At 47.8% G+C, this 14,532-nt stretch overlaps 1 long non-coding RNA gene across 3 annotated transcripts in view; it reads right to left on the bottom strand.

Annotated features, from left to right (window-relative positions):
• The window catches only part of LOC125933145 (uncharacterized), a 28,550-nt gene extending 14,486 nt beyond the window's left edge, over positions 1-14,064 (bottom strand). Inside the window, exons 1-3 of one of the 3 annotated variants that reach the window (XR_007460897.1) lie at positions 13,330-13,764; positions 11,986-12,084; positions 6,948-7,059 (exon numbers count right to left, since the gene is read on the bottom strand). This is a non-coding gene — a long non-coding RNA (uncharacterized LOC125933145). The other 2 variants (XR_007460875.1, XR_007460894.1) reach the window with 2 other exon arrangements.
• Positions 14,065-14,532: the final 468 nt, after the last annotated feature.

Raw genomic sequence — 14,532 nt, 5'->3', positions numbered from 1 at the left:
GGAAGAGAGACAGCACATTCCAGGTGGGACCGGCAGAGTAAAGGGCCCCACCCCAAACCGAGCATGGCCATCTCAGAGGGTGGAGGGTGGAGGGTGGAGGGTGGGGGGGGGGGGGGGTTGGGCAGTGAGTTGAGCAGGCCAGCCTGAAAGGAACAGAGAGTTTGTGCGGGGCGCAGTGAGCAAAAAAGCTACGTTGGAGCTAGTTCGGAGCGGGTTTTGAACGCAAAGTCGAGAGTTTGGAATTTATCCATTCGTGAGCCAGAGACGTGGCAAGTTGCTGGGTGGGGAAGGAACATTATCAAAACGGTGTCTCAGAAGACGTCAAATAGGACCTTTCTTGTGGCAGGTTGGCAGTGGGGCCCGCGGCTGAAAACAACACCAGCTAAATAACACGCATGGTAAAGAATACGGGGGGAAAACGGGACCAGATGCCACACTCCCCCAGGGCTTATTAGCTGCGGTTCCACTGCAATCAGCCCACTTCAAGCCATGTAAGCATTTCTGCCAGGGAGGCGGTGGGAATCAGGAGAGCTGGCCAGGGAAGACAGTGGCTTTTTCTCTGTGCATCAGGGATGCGCCTTCTTCTCCAGCCCACCCCAACCTCGGGGTGGGGGTGGGGGGATTCCCATAGTGATGCACCCACAGAGGCTGAGGAAAGGTGGGCGATCCATTCCCTGCTTAGACAGCAGGGTGCTTCTCCCTCTCTGAGCCAGGAAGAAGGAAATTGGCCTGACAGCAGGTGGAGAGAGAAGGCATCTGTGGAGCACCTGTTTGGCCAGCGTTTTGTACGACAGTGAGTGAGCCTCCCGTGGGCCACAAGGACACCTCAGACAGTAGATGTGCTCAAAGACCTATATCATATGGTTCCATTTATAGGTAATATCCAGAAGAGGCAGTTTGATAGACTAGTGGTTGCCAGGACCTGAAGAGGGGGGTAGAAATGGGGAGTAACTGCTTACTGGGTCTGGGGTTTCTTTTGGGGGTGACAGGAAATGTTTTGGAACTAGGCAGTGGTGACGGTTGCATGACACTGTGAATGTAATAAGTACCACTAAATTGTACACTTTAAAAGGATTGAATTGGTAAATTTCGTGTTAAGTGCATCTGACCACAATAATCTTCTTTAAAAAAAAAAAATGGCATCTGAGCTTCAAACATCTTGTCAGTTATCATCACACCCAGGGACTCCCTGTAAGGAGTAGGACCCAGAAGCAATGTGCCACGGAGTAGACTTTCAGTGATAAGAGACAGTGGTGGGGAGTGGGGGAGGAGGGGTGGCACAGGGCAGGGGCAGTGGGAGCATCAGTGATTTTCAGGCTGGAGTCTGCTCTCCCCGTCCAAAGAGTAAGGCCATGTGGAATCTTCTGAAGAACTCACACACATGTGCCCTGTCCTGTTCCCAAATATTTCAGGCCATTCCCTCTGGGCACATGGAAAGATTGTACTTCCTGGCCTCTTTCCAACTGAGTGGACCCAGGTGAATAGTTCTGGCCAATGAAATGCATGCAAGGGTAAGTCTTTCCTGGCGACGACATTTCAGTCCTGATGCGAGATCTGTGAGCGCTCGTCCTCCCGGTAGAGTAGCAATGATGGAGACCGGGGCTGTCCCATCAGCCTGAGTCCCTGACTGACCCGGTGAGCAGAGCTTCTGCTGACCTGCAGTGGATATGTAGCCTAAAGAGAAGTAAGGCTTTGCTGATCCGAGTTATTCAAATCCAGAGGTGGTTTGTTACCGCAGCATAACCTTGTCCATCCTGGCGGAATTGGCATTGGGACTCCTGCCCCTTCACCAGGCCCTCAGTGTCAGCCAGAGACATTCGTGGACAAGAAATACAATACTGTCTCAGTAGCTGGATGGGAAAAGAGACATTTGTCCCTTTCCCTCTTCCCCCAACACACACAAGTTGCCTGATAGAAGGACAAGATGTGAAAGACTAGACCATGCCTTCCTCCTCACATCCCTATCCTTGAGGGGAGAAGAAGAAATGAGAACTCAATCAGGAGATGAAATTTCGAGCCAGGCTGGACTAAGCTGTGATAAACTGGAACGATCAGAACACAGGGCGAGCGCCCTATGGGACAAGAAAGGGAGAGTCTACAGAACTTGACTGAAGACAGTGATTGGGCTCCCAGGACCCGCCAGTCAGGGTCCCAGCAGGAAGCAGAAGGCACCCTCAAATGGAGGTCATCTAGAACAGTTTAATGGGACAGGACTATGTACAAAGTGGTGCACAGGTTAAGGCTAGCAGCCTAGGGAGATGTTATCCTCCCTAAGCCCTAAAGGGAGGATGTATCTGGAACTTAGTGAGGGGTCATATGACAGCAGCTGTGATTTATGTGAGAGATACACAGCCACTTGCAACCCTCTACCCATTTGGGAGGCAGTCCGGGAGATAAATACCCCAACCTCGTCTTCCTCCTGCCCTCTGGTCTCCTGCCAGCGCTTTCTAACTGGCTGAACCCAACAGGACACTAGCGGTCAAGGGAGCCCTTTGACACATCCGTGACAGATTGTCTCCAGGCTCAAAGCAGGAGGGAGCAGGGTGGGGGATTAATCGAAAGGGGAAAACAGAGGCTATCAAGAAGTTCCATATCCTGAGTGAAAGTGCTCGCTAAATTTGTTCTAGGTGTTTGGGAGAGATTTTTTTTTTTTTTAATATAGCTGTATGTTGGGATGCCTGGGTGGCTCAGTCGGTTAAGCATCCAACTCTTGATTTTGACTCGGGTCATGATCTCACTGTTAATGAGTTCAAGTCCCACATCAGGCTCTGCACTGACAGCATGGAGCCTGCTTGGGATTCTCCCCCTCTCCCTCTCTCTTTCCCTGTCTCTCTGCCCCTCCCTTGCTTGTACACATGTGCTTGCTCTCTCTCTCTCTCAAAATAAATAGACATTGGGGCGCCTGGGTGGCGCAGTCGGTTAAGCGTCCGACTTCAGCCAGGTCACGATCTCGCGGTCCGTGAGTTCGAGCCCCGCGTCAGGCTCTGGGCTGATGGCTCGGAGCCTGGAGCCTGTTTCCGATTCTGTGTCTCCCTCTCTCTCTGCCCCTCCCCCGTTCATGCTCTGTCTCTCTCTGTCCCAAAAAAATAAATAAATAAATGTTGAAAAAAAATTAAAAAAAATAAATAAATAGACATATATATATGTACATATATATATGTGTGTACATATATATGTGTGTGTGTGTGTGTAGTTGTATGTTACTAATGTAACACAATGTTACGTTAGTTTCGGGTGTAAGCCAGTGCTGTATATCCAGGTGTCATGCTATGCTCATCACAAGTGTAGCTACGGTCTGTCACCACATAACGGGATCACAATACCATTGTCTGTACTTCCTAAGCTGTACCTTTCACCCCCATGAGTTATTTGCATCATAACTGGAGGCCCGTATCTAGGGAGATTATTTTTTATCACCGATGTTCCAGATGGGGCAGGATGGAATGGACATAAGAGGACCACTTAAGAAACAACTATGATTGTTCTTGTCAGACAGCGAATGGAAAGGTAGAAGGAAAGGAGGGTGGAATAGCATCCAGGAGACCAAAGAAGAGGATCAAGAAGAAGAATTAACCCAAGTACAGGTGGCTGAAGAGAAGGGCTGGGAGTTTTCTTGGTGTTCCTGGTGACCATCCAGGGAGATACCCCAGAAGAGTGGCAAGGATGAAGTCTGAATTGGTTAGCATCCCGCAGGAAATGGATGGACACTCAAAGGGTTGAATTGTAAAGAACTTATTTTTTTTTAATGTTTGTTTTTGAAGGAAAGAGAGCGAGTGCAAGCAGAGGAGAGGCAGAGAACGTTGAGGGGGGGGTGGGGGTAGGGAGCGGGGAGGAGCCCAGGAGGAGCCCAACATGGGGCTTAAACTCATGAACCATGAGATCATGACCGGAGCCAAAGTCGGACTGACTGAGCCACCCAAGCACCCCTGCACTGTAAAGAATTTAATGAAGGGTGGGAATGCAAGCTGGTGCAGCCACTCTGGAAAACAGTTTGGAGGTTCCTCAAAAAACTAAAAATAGAACTACCCTACGACCCAGCAATTGCACTACTAGGCATTTACCCATGGGATACAGGTGTGCTGTTTCGAAGGGACACATGCACCCCCATGTTTATAGCAGCACTATCAACAATAGCCAAAGTACGGAAAGAGCCCAAATGTCCATCGATGGATGAATGGATAAAGAAAATGTGGTATATACATATACAATGGAGTATTACTCAGCAATCAAAAAGAATGAAATCTTGCCGTTTGCAACTACGTGGATGGAACTGGAGGGTATTATGCTAAATGAAATTAGTCAGAGAAAGACAAAAATCATATGACTTCACTCATAAGAGGACTTTAAGAGACAAAACAGATGAACATAAGGGAAGGGAAACAAAAATAAAATAAAAACAGGGAGGGAGACAAAACAGAAAAGACTCGTAAATATGGAGAACAAACTGAGGGTTACCGGAGGGGTTGTGGGAGGGCAGATGGGCTAATTGGGTAAGGGGCACTAAGGAATCTACTCCTGAAATCATTGTTGCACTATATGCTAACTAATTTGGATGTAAATTTTTAAAAATAAAAAATAAAATTAAAAAAATAAAGATACAGTTTTCAAAAAAAAGAATTTAATGAAGGGACTCTGTAAGGTGTAGGCAGGATGAAAGGAGCCAGAAACGCCTGGAGTTAATAAGGCACCTGGAGACTCACGATTGCTGGAAGCTGTTTGCATCCCTGTGCCTCAAGGGACAGGAGAGCCTGATGCTTCAATGGAGAGGCGGGGCCAGCCAACACCTCATGACACGTCCCTCACACCTTCTAGTCTCCTGCCGTGCCTCCCACTGGGTGAACCAACTAGAAACCTGGGGGTAAAGAGCTCAGCAGGGGCAGGAAAGGGCAGAGAATGCATGTATGGGGAGAGGAGAACAAACAGAAAAGCCGCCATCTTGGAGGAAGGAGGAAGTAAAACAGGGAGGCAGTGAGGAAACTGCAGCGAAGGTGGCAGACTTTTCTCTAGGTCCCAGGAGAGGGATGAGGGAAGAACAGTGGTGTCAATCAAGGGAGCATTCTAGACAAAAGAGACCTGGGCATGCTTTACGCTGAGACTCAGTTCACCTACACCACACCACTGGTGTCATGGCGATGGGTTAATCCTGGCTCACAACACGCTGAAAAGGCTCTGCCATTTCAGGTGCCCCAGAAGATACCAAGGATGCAGTGAATGGGGCAACACATTCACAACTCAACAACACTGCGAGTTCCTGTTGGCTCCAACTATCCATCTGTCACACAAGAGAAGGATAATCTTTTAAGAGGAGGAAGACTTTCAGTCACAGTAACACAAAGGCTACTGTATTGCATCCCTGGCTCCCTGGAGGCTGGCTGGATCCAATTCAAATAATTTCTTTCCGGAGTTGCTGTTGCCAGGAGGATTTAGAACAGCAAACAGTGGTGGTCAATCTAGGTGAAGCTGCCTGTGTCTTTCAACCTTCCTTCCTGGGCATTTCGGGGAAATCAGCATCTGACTTTCCAGCAACAGCCCGCTGTGGGCCACCAATGTGTTGTGTTCATTTTAAAGGGTTAGCCACTGTCTGCAACATCACTCATCAGCATCGCTAAAAAGGAAGGCTTCTCTTCCTTGCAGTTGGAACGGTGTGCAATGAGCCTCTGAAAAGGCCGGCAGAATCTGGATCACCAGTGGGCAGTTAACTAAAAGAGACAGCACAGGCTGCTGCATTCAGCCTGAGTGAAAATGCTCAAAAGAGAGGAAAAAGATAAATGATCTTAGAGGCTTAAATGAACTTTGCCAGGAAAAGGAGGAGTTGGGCTTCCAGAGTTCATCCTGCTCGGTGGTTCATCATCAAAGTCAGGGCCACAAAGTAAAGCCGTGCAGGTTGTGCACTGCACAGAACCCTCCACCCCTGCCTGCTCCCCTTCCTGCCAAGGGGGCAACAACAGCTGAAATCCAGTATGCTTTCCACTTGCCAAGCCATGTTCCCTGGGAACTGCACCACCCAGAGGAGGCAGGACGGGTCTATTTTTGATTCTCACAAAAAAGCCATGTATGCTTATGGCCACCTTGGCCAAATTCATTCTAGCTGCTACTGATGCATTTACAACTCAGATCTTGCCTGAAATAGCACTGAATTATAATCAGAGCATGAGTGGGAGAAATTCAGAAAAGACGATAATAGTAATGACAAACAACAACAGTCCCTCATTTGGGTTTAGCCTTTAACACTTTAAAAAGTGCTTTGCCACACAGGATCGCATTCAATCTTCAGAACGACACTGGAGTCAAGCCACAGGAAGGTGTTCTTCCCCACTGAACATCTGTGGACTGAGATGAGTCTCAGAGATCCAGGACTGAAATCTCACTCCTTTGATTTCACATTCTCTGCTCTTTGCACAATATAACCCCCCCCCCAAAAAACCTACACATTTGGAAAAGCTTCTAGTTATTGAGTTGGACAGCCAGCACCAATTTGCCAGTCTCCTGGGTGACAGAACAGTAATTTTCCTCTGAGGATCTGCTGCCATTCTCAGTAGACATTCTTCTTTCTAGGAAGAGACATGCAGCTCAGGCCCCACCCTTTGGGCCGTGGCACAGTGATTGGTGCAGGAATGGCCATGTGATCCACCAGAGCCAATGAGAAGCAAGAAAGACCTTTGCCTTGCCTGACACAGGAAGGACACCCACCTGCTTTCCATTGGTCTTGAGCAGGAAAGAAGGTGTGTCTAGAGTTTCTAGCTGTCAACTCAGCCCAGGTGGAATATAAAAATAAATAAAGACAAAGTGGGTGATAGGACAGCCAAGAGATGACCAGAGGCAGGGTCCTAGTGATACCACTTGAGCCTATAGATTGAGTCACACACACCGAAGTACTTTTTATTTACTTGAGAATATACATTTCTTTTATTATTTAGGCAGCTTGAATTGCATCATCTATTTCTTACCATTAAAATATCTTGGCTGGTTTAGGTAGTTTCTTCCTCTTCAGTCTCAACAGCCATGTGCAGATACAGGCAACGTCATTCACAGCAGTGGGGACCAGCCAAGGTTCACCTGCTAAAGACAGAGCCACAGAAATTCTCTCAGTTCCATTCTGTGGCTACTCACCAGCTCTACGCAGCAGCCTGGAAAAGCTAAAAGTGTTCCCGTTGCCCAGATACCCACTGGAGCAGCCTAGCCTACTGGGAATTGTGAGGCAATTGCCTGGTATAATGAGAAGTACACTTCACTTAGTAGAGGTTCAGCTCTGCTCTGTGCTTGGACACCTGCATAGGATAGATCCCTAATGGTGAAAAAATGGCTCCCATTGGTAATGGAGGCTACAGGCAGGAAAGGGAGTCTTCTCCCTCCAGCATGGGACATAAGTCCTCTCCTTCAATCTGCCTGGGCCACCTTTGGTCATGTACCCACCACTGGATCAAAGCAGTTACCAGGAGAATGCCATGCATTGATTGGCTTAGACTGACCAGGATCTACCCTAGAGCTGGAAATGGTGTTGCACTGGGTATCCTTGAGTCACTCTGGGAGGGATAGATCCCCAAACTGGAATTCTGTTGAAAAGTAAGAAGTACAGACTAGATGTTTGGGTTAGATCAAGAATGTCATTATAGCCACTACTTGACCTTGTGACCCTGGGCATATGCCTCCAACTCTTTGAGCCTCTGTGTGCTTGTCTGCAAACTGAAGGGAACAGAATCAGGACACTGATTACTCCTCGAATTTTTTGATGTTTGCTTTGTATTTGAAGAAGTCCAATGTGTCCCCACACTTGAGAGAGCATTGCAAGCTGTCTTATAAATGAGTATGGAAGGGAACTAAGGTGACTTTCAAAGAAAGTGTGGGATCCATGTGTCTACTTCCCAAATGCGCTTTTTGGCACTGAGTGTTCTCAAAATTGAGAGATTTGATATACAAATTTTAACATATGTCTTTAAAAGAAAAAAAAAAGGATCGGCCCCAGCTGAGTCAATGTCTCACCTTGAAATGAGACTCCTGCCTCACTGCAGGCCTATCACTCCTCGTGGTCCTATGCCCTGTTCATCTCCTCCAGCATTTCCTGGCCTCACCCATCCCCACCCCACCCCGGGCAGGTGTGTGCAAATCCTGGTTTACTAAGTACTGTCCCCCCCCACACACACACACACACACACACGTGTCCTGTTACTGCCTAATCTCATTTAGGCTTTGGGATAGTCAGTCCTGTGGAGCCCGCAAGGTGGAGACTTACTCCTCCCGACTACAAAAAAAAAAAAAGGTTTTTCCAAACTTCTTTAGTACAAAGTCATATTCTGTGGCATATAACAATAAATTCTAAGCAACGATAACCTTTATAAACAAAGGCTGGGTTTTGCCTTTTCTTTTTTCTTCTGGGCCCGGTTAAATCATACAACTATAGCACTATTATAAATAGCTGGCATGATTTTTCAATCCTGATGCCAGGTGTACCCCCCGACCACATAACTCAGACCCTGGGAGGGGGGGGCAGTGGGTAGCACAGCACACATCAACAGTTGTTAAAATCCTCAGGTTTCTTCTCTTTTTTAAGATTTTATTTTTAAATAATCTCTACAACCAAGGTGGGGTTTGAACTTAGAACCCTGAGATCAAGAGTTGCATGCTCTACTGATCGAGCTAGCCGGGCGCCCCTAAAATCCCCAGCTTTCTAACATGACCTCAAAGCTGAGAACCACTGCGCAGAAGACACTGCCTTAGCGTCTGCCATTGGTCTTAGCAATGGCCACCCAACTTCAGTGAAGGAAGAAAGGTAAGTTATGTACTTCCCAACTCTTGGCTACAGGGAAAAATAAACTTGTTACCAGATCTTTACAGTCTACTGGTTCCTGGGATATTTGGAGGAGGGGAGTGTTGTTGTCTCTCAGAAAGGGTTCTGAGCTTTCTTAATAGGAACTAGCTCCATTGAAAGTCTGGCTCCCAACAGGTTCTAATTAAATCATGCTCTGTAGGATTGCCCATGACCCACCATCTCCCACGCAGACCAGAGGCCAGTCTTACTTCTGGATGAACTTCTAACAGGAGCTATTTACTGGGCTCCCTAGTAGAAGGTCACTGTAATTATTTTATTGTGACTTTACAAAGGATTTAACTAAAAGGGGACAGAGAGGGTACCTGGAATGTTCCAAATATTCAAATATTCCAAATATTTGCCAGGCAGAAGCACGGAAGCAAGAGGGACACCTTCAGCTGGAGAAGCTCCAACTCGGGCCCGAGCCAAGGGTGTGTCCGCATGTGGCCTTGGCCGGAGACTAGACACAGGCACAGGAAGTCCACTCGGGCAGCCTCAGGACTTTGAAGGTAAGGCAGCGATTTAGTTCAAGGCATAACCTATTCTGTTAAAAGCATTTTCAAATGTTCCGCCGCCTCTGACTTTGGGGAGTGACAGTCTTCCAAGAATCCAGAGCGAAACGTTAGAGGAAAGGAAACTACTTCTGATAACGAGCTCAGGAATATTTGGTCATTGCTTGACCCAGGGTTGGAGATGAGCACTGTATTGGGAACCAAGAATTTGTTCTCTTTGCGTTCAGACTTTGTCTCTAACTAACGTCGAGGGTGTAAAGCATTATCAATCACCAAAGGTAATTATTAGGCGGGTACTGGCTTAGGGCTGTGGAACACGACTGAAAGGGTTTGACTCTAATTTCTAGCCGGCACTTATTAAATACATGCCAATTGATTGATAAGAACTTACCAGAGAATGGACAAAGCACACACTCAGTAGCCACCACTCACCCACAGGCATTACTGTGGTGACTACTCTCTTTCTTGCCCTGTTCTCACTACATCACCACCACTTACAGTTTGATAAGCCCACTGTAGACTTATAAACTCATTCCTCTAACGCTTGCTCAACATGAGGACCCCATCTCATTTTGAGATATGCCTATCTTATCAAATGATAGAGGATCGTGTAGACCATTTGCAGAGACACAGAACCAACTGTATGCACCTGTGGGCCGACGTGAGGCAGCACAGAAGCTCCAGGAACACACTGAGCAGTTAAAGCATAGCAGTGCCGGGCAAGGTGCCACGGGAAGGATTTCATTCAGGGGAAAAGGCAGTGCTCCTCCGTGACCAGAGCCATGAGAAATCAGTTGACTCGCTTTAATCGGACCAACCTGAGCTGGATTGGGAACGTAGCTAGGCTACTTAGGGCCGGTGAGCAGTTCCAGGCCGGATGCCAGGGGGCTGTGCCTTGAGCTGTTATCCGCTTACAGGTAACCACGGAGCACGGATCGCAACGGATGCACCACAATGGTGAGGGCTCGTTTAGTTGCACGTTACGGAATCTTAACAGAAACCGGCCTGAGCAGGAAAGAATGCAATGGCTTTCTGGTACGGTAGAGGCTGGATCCAGGTGCTTAAACGTCTCCAGAATCCCCCAACTCTGATGTCCCCCATGTTGGCTTCCCCTTCAGACAGACCCCCTCAAAGTGGTGGCAGTAATAATTGCCAGTGGCTCCGGGCTCGTGTTCCGCCAGCTGAACACCCCCCCCCCCTAGTTCTAGCGGGCACCTGGGACTAATTTCCCACCGGCCTAGCCCATCGCACCCCATCTCTGTGACCAGGGGAGTGCAGTTCTCAGTGGCCAGCCCTCTGTCACATGCCCGCTCCTCTTTTAAGGTGTGGAGTCTGGCCCTGCTCCTGCAACACAGGCTTAGATTTCAGGGGCTGCCCAGAAGAAAATTGGGGTACTTTCCCAGAAGTAAGGAAAAAAAGCAGCAGCTCTGTGCTGCACCGTGCCGGCCCCTGTCTGCGAATCCTCGCGTCTTGAGAGCTCCTCTTACCTTCCTTGTCCTAGAATTTCCCGTGTCTGAATAATAGGCAATTCGATCAATAACTTTAAAATTAATGAATAAGTGTATCTGGCTGAAGGCATAAACATGAACCATTTAAATATTCTACAGTATTTGGGGGCACCTGGGTGGCTCCGTCGGTTAAGTGCCCGTTTTCGGCTCGGGTCATGATCTCACGTCCAGCTCTGGGCTGACAGACAGCTCAGAGCCTGGAGCCTGCTTCCGATTCTGTGTGTGTGTGTGTGTGTGTGTGTGTGTGTGTGTGTGTGCCTCACCCCCACTCATGCTCTGTCTCTCAAAAATAAACATTAAGCAAATTTTAAAAAATACATAAATATTCTACAGTATTTGGTAATATCCCTCCATGGATGATACAAGAGCAGAGATGCAAAGGTAACAGAAGAATCAGGGGAAGGCATTAAAGAAGAGGCAAGGCCCGAACAGAGTCTTAAAGGATGGGTGGGTATAGACAGGGAGAGAGGAAGCAGGGCATTCCAGGCAAGGGCCCAACATGAGCGCAGGCACTGAGATCAGACAAGCCTTCAGGGACAGGGAAAGCCTGCATTCAGGGACAAGCATTCAGGGACAGGGAAAGCCTGCCAGGCTTCATGTGCAGACATCGTGAGCGAGTGGGCGAGGTTGGGGATGGTCGGGCAGGGCCAGTTACAAGTCTGGAATGGCCGTCTGAGGAGGAGACACTGAGTTGGCATTGAAGGGAGAGAAGGAGGCTTTCAGTTCCGGACAGGTGCGTGGGCCATGTCAGCAAGAAGCACGAGGTAGGAAAGTGATGAGGACAGAGCTGTTTTGGAGAGATAAGCCTGGTGGAGACGTGGAGGTGGCTGATCGTCAGGGCAAAGACAGAGGCAGGGAGGTCAAGGTGATGAGAACCCGGCCTCTCCCCCTCCAGATCGCCTTTTCCAGCCCAGCCTCAAAAGGGCCTTCCTCGACCTACCCCACCCTTTCTCTTTCTCTCCCGCTCCTTCTCTTTCCGCCTGGGCTTCCAGAACACATTTCAGATCCTCAATTATATTCAAGAAACTTGTAAATGCACAGAGTCTCCATAAGAGAAGGAATAAAGACTGCTCTGAGTCAAGACCAAGTCTTGCTGAGGGACACTTGCTAGGGGACTAATGGGGATGAGGCACAGTAAAGCCAAGAAGCTGCAGCTCACCATCACTGTCCTGCAAGCCGACTGAGCTTGGATCTGCGTGTCACTGTTCGCGGGCAGTACGATCATGGGCAAATTCTCTCTTAGCCTTATGTTTCCCCTCTGTAACATGGAGGTAATAATTACATTTCCCTCAGAGGCTTATGAGAATTGTTAATAATGTACAGAAAGTGCCTGATTCAATGCCTGTCATTATTATTTGCATCCGGAAACAATCCGAGCAACTGCGGGTCAAACCTGCCTAGACTTCCTCCCAAAGCTAAAAATTCCTCCAGGAAAAGGGGCCTTTGGAGATGGAGTGATGCTCTTCTCCGTGGGTCTCCAGCTTGAGCCTCAAGCTCTGATCTCTCCTGAAAGATGTCAACCACTAGAGGGAGAGTAGACTTCCAGAAACCACAGCCCTAAATCCCACTGTCTTTTGTGATGTCAACTCACTGGGACCCAGCAGGCATGGTTTTGTTTTGTTTTGTTTTGTTTTGTTTTCCTTACAGGAATAGAATAAAATAGAAAATAGCATTAATTGTAGAAGCTACAGGTAGATATTGTTTCATAAAGACTTTTGTCTTTATGCATATATATCTATGCATATATAACTTGAATTTCTCACTGTGGGTCACGGTCAACCAGCAAAGAGTTTGCGAAATACTGCCTTTGCAAAGAAGTATCCTTATGCAGGAAAAAGCTACCTATTTTCTTTAATTCTCAGACAGACACCAAACAGATTCTGTATTAAAGAAGATGAGTCCCGGCCCTGGGTGGCTCAGTCAATTAAGCGTTTGACTTCAGCTCAGGTCATGATTATGGCTCGTGAGTTGGAGCCCCACATTGGACTCTGTGCTGACAGCTCAGAGTCTGAAACCTGCTTCAGATTCTGTGTCTCCTTCTCTCTCTCTCTCTGCCCCTCCCCGCTCACGCTCTGTCTCTCTCTCAAGAATAAACATTTAAAGAATTTTAAAAAACAGATGAGTCATTATTCTTTTTTTTTTTTTTTTTTTTGAGTAAACTCTATGCCCAATGTGAGGCTCGAACTCATGAGCCCAAGGTGAAGAGTCATGTGCTCCACTGAGCCAGCCAGGCGCCCCAGTCATTGTTCTCTATTAAAGAAAAATCAGATACAGGAGTGGAGGACTAGATGGTGCCCCATATTGTTAGGAATTTGAATTATTTCTAGAATGCTCTTCCTCTGGTGTTCACTAATATAAGCACCTCTCAAGGTCTAACTCGGCCCCTTTTTCTCACAGGCCTATGAATGATCTGCGTAGCTCTTTCCAGGTGATAACATCCACTCTCAGGGCATTTATTGGTTCCTCTGTGTGGCTGATTCTGAATTACTTTTTTAGCTCTTACCTCCATATCTGTATTTCCAAATGATGGCTGGAATTCTCTCCATTCTCTTTCCCTTAAAATTCAGTCTGTTTGAAACTCAGTGCACAATCTTCCCTTTATAAAGAGAAAAGTTAAAATCTCTTCCTGTGTTCCTTCTCTTGGCCTGTCTTCATCTGTGCAGGCCGCTATAATAAAATATCACAGACTGGGGGCGCCTGGGTGGCACAGTCGGTTAAGCATCCGATTTCGGCTCAGGTCATGATCTCACGGTTTGTGGGTTTGAGCCCCATGTCGGACTTTGCACTGATTGTTCAGAGCCTGCTTCAGATTTGGTGTCTCCCTCTCTCTCTGCCCCTCCCCTGCTCACTCTCGCTCTGTCTCTCAAAAAACTAAGTATTAAAAAAAATTTTTTTAAATAGCACAGACTGGGTAGCTAATAAACCATAGAAATATATTTCTCACAGTTCTGGGAGCTGGAAGTCCAAGATCATCGTGCCAGCATGGTCGGATGAGGGACCTCTTCCAGGTCTGAGACTTCTTGCTGTGTCCTTACAGGTGGAAGGGGTTGAGGAGCTCTGTGGAGTCTCTTATTATATAAGGAAATAATTCCATTGTGAAGGCTCCACCCCCTAAAGGCTCCACCCCCTAATGCCATCATTTTTGAGGGTTAGGATTTCTCAGTATATGAATTTGGGAGGGACACATTCAGACGAGAGCAGCCCTTCTTGCCTCTCGGTAAAACCCAGATGAGAAAACTCAGTTAAGTCAAGTGTCCTTACCCTCCTCTATGATCACGTAACCTACCTCCCCAGTGCCCCATCTGTCCAACACATTTGTCCCTCCTACTCACACTGTTCAGGGTGATTTGTGTAGTCATCTTCTCTCTCTGTCCCCAGTCTCCCACCTTTCCCAGGGACCCCTCTCCTGGCCAGCAGCGATCTTACAGAAGCACCGGTTGAATCATAGCATTGACTCACATCATTCCATTCTTAAAAACATGCAATAACTCCCCCCAAGAACATGCAAATGACATTTGTAAGCACGAGGGGCGCCTGGGTGGCTCATTTGGTTAAGCGTCTGATTTCGGCTCAGGTCATGATCTCACAGTTCGTGAGTTTGAGCCCCACATCGGGCTCTGCACCGACAGTGTGCAGCCCACTTTGGATTCTTTGCCTCCCTCTCTCTCTGCCACTTCTTCGTCCTGCTCTCCTCCCTCCCCGCCCC

The sequence above is a fragment of the Panthera uncia genome, chromosome D4, assembly GCF_023721935.1.
Source record: "Panthera uncia isolate 11264 chromosome D4, Puncia_PCG_1.0, whole genome shotgun sequence".
Classification (NCBI taxonomy): Eukaryota; Metazoa; Chordata; class Mammalia; order Carnivora; family Felidae; genus Panthera; species Panthera uncia.
Note: the sequence above shows the minus strand (reverse complement) of the source record. Positions and strands in the feature narration are given on the sequence as shown.